Source organism: Nematolebias whitei, chromosome 12 (genome assembly GCF_014905685.2).
Source record: "Nematolebias whitei isolate Nwh7 chromosome 12, NemWhi1, whole genome shotgun sequence".
Classification (NCBI taxonomy): Eukaryota; Metazoa; Chordata; class Actinopteri; order Cyprinodontiformes; family Rivulidae; genus Nematolebias; species Nematolebias whitei.
Genome location: NC_056509.1, coordinates 40,565,026 through 40,567,821, shown reverse-complemented (window position 1 = coordinate 40,567,821; position 2,796 = coordinate 40,565,026).

The window sequence follows — 2,796 nt, the reverse complement described above, 5'->3', positions numbered from 1 at the left end:
GTGTAAAATTTTACTCCTAATTTTATTTTATTCCATATTGTGCAGTTAAACATTAAATTAAATTGTAAAATAGAACAAAATGTAACTTTATTTCACTCACTAAGCAATTTTTTTAGCCATTATACACATCTGAGTTTGTAAGAGTACAATGCATAGACCAGAAATCAGTATTTGAACAGCCATTTTTATTGTTCACAGGAAACAGTATGGAACAATATAAACATTTGCATCTTCATGACTGTATGACACCTGTAAATCAAAAGCTCTGGCACAGAAAAGCTCTTCTACATAAATAACATGAGGTCCATCTCTTGTACACAAAACTTGAAAAGCACTGAAATGCTCATTCAGACACACTGTTTGCAGTGCAAATGTAACAAACAGTAACCTCTCATCTTTCACAACAACATTGTAGATCTTATGGAAAACTGGCATTTCACAAAACATTTCTTTACAAACAACTAAATCTGCACGATACATATTTCCATGGTGTTTGGCCCATTTAACATTTAATACTTTGGTGTTGATTGGTAACTGAAGAGTCTCTGCTATCTCACAGCCCCACTTCAGTACATTTAAAGGCACCATTTTACCTGGTCCAATGGTCAGTCTCTTGTGGTCAAATGTATGCCAACTGAAAGCAATGTGACTTTGATGCTTTAATGCCAGGGTTTTTGTAACATTTTTAAAACTTTTCAATTGTTTTTTAAAGAAATTGTGTTTAGCTTCGTATCGCATGCACCAGCTATGTAGAATTGGGCCTATTTTGAGTATGCATGTAGGATAATGCACCATAAAATGATGCTTTGGGAGCAACTTTTTTTGTGGAAACAAATGTTTGAATAACCTGTGATGTTCGGCAATCAGGTGTTTTAAGAAAATAGTAATGCCTTTTGATAACACTGGTGAAAAAACAATATTTACTATGTGAAGCAACAGCTGCAGCAAATACCAGTGCTGATCATTTGGACAAACTAAGTCTCCAAAGATGAGTGGTAGGTTACGTAGTAGACACCAGGACTGGATGGCATTTAACCCCAAGTCATTTGAGTCTTCTACCAACTTCACTGCAGGTGGTTTGTTGGTTTGTTCCATGTAGCCATAGTTAAAGCTCCTTATTCTCCTGTCTACATCCTTTAATGTTGTGTACTGGTCAACTACATGCAACAAAATCAGCTTCATTTCATATTGTGCCACTCCTTCCAAGATATCATGCATAATATCAACTGAGAAGTTTTCACATGTACTGAAGTACTGTAGTGAATTTAGAATGCATGACTTTTTAACACCCATAACATATGGAAGTCTGGGATTTGCCTCCATTTTCTGACAATGTTCAGCATGAAGTGCCTTAGTTCGCATAACAATCTTGGGTGAGTCCTCTGTAAACTCTGTCTGAAAGTCCTCTTTCTCAACGAGACAAAAGCGGCAACAGTATCTGGCACTAAATGACTCTACAAAACCAAACAGACAGTGAAGACCAAGGTTGTCACCAGTAACTTGGACAATAGTTCCACGTACTGGCTCATCATACATGGGAACAGTAATTCCATCCCTCTCCAGGATTTTAACATCCTCCACAATCGGATCAAGTATCTTAGAGAAGCCGTAAGTTTTAATGTCCTGCGCATGAAACAGAGAGACCAAGTGAATATTGTGTAGAGCAGAATTGTACTTAGGAGAAAAATTTCGCAGTGTGAAATATATAGCTCCCAATTTATGTATTCCCCTTTTTGATCCCAAAGGATTAGCTGTTTCGAAATCATCATAGAAAAGTTGAATTTGAAGGGCATGATTTTGTTTTGAAAACAGAGCATGGCTCTTAAAAAGTTCTCCATCAGACAAGTCTTTAAGAGTTTCACTTGAATTTGACTTGGCCATCATCTCCTCTATGTTAGGGTGTCTAAAAATAAACTTTAATGTTTCCAAAATTGGGATGTAAACAAATTTATCTGTAACAACCACCTGATCATAGCCCCCTGTGGTTTGACTGCGCAGTGTATCAAATCTGGAACCAAGGACATATTCTACTGGGTCTACACGTCCCCAATTATCTGCCAAAAAACGAGTTCTTTTACTTTCAGAATTTAATATCTTGAAAGGATTTTCCATTTTCTCAAAACATTGATCAATTTTGCACTCAATGTCACTTTTGACAGGTTCTTGTAAAGAAAGACTGTTTTTCACAGATTCTTTTGCTTGATTTTGAAAATCATTAACTATTTCTTCCAGGGAAATTACCAAAGAGTTAATTGCTCTTTCACTTACACCTGCAAATTTAAGTTCTGCAACTGCTGTTGCACAACTATGCACAAGAGATTTCTGAAGCGGGACTGTATCAGAAGCAGCACTCATAGAGGGCAAATTTTGACTTTCAAATGTCTCTTCAGTTGTAGATGGGCCTTCACCAGGATTACAAGTGTGTTTATCATGTGCTTTATTGAGATGCTTTCTGAACCCAGAAAATGTGCCATAAACTTGAGCACAACCTGCCTGACCACATTTAAGACGAAGTGTCTTACCAGAGCAAAGTCCGTGGATCAATTTTAAGTGCTTGGTCAGAGAATTAGCATTTGTCTGGTACTTCTTACAAATGAAGCAGAACATTCCAACTCAACTTAATACTGAAACAATCATAGCAAAACAACTATTTAACGCAGCATCCGAGCCCTCAACTCTGCAACCCTAGGATTTACTTTGGTTGTCTCAACATCTATCTCATAAATGGCGGTCTGCAGAAAATTGTACACATTGACCAGATCATGGTCATATGAAGTGCCGAACACAAAGTGAGCT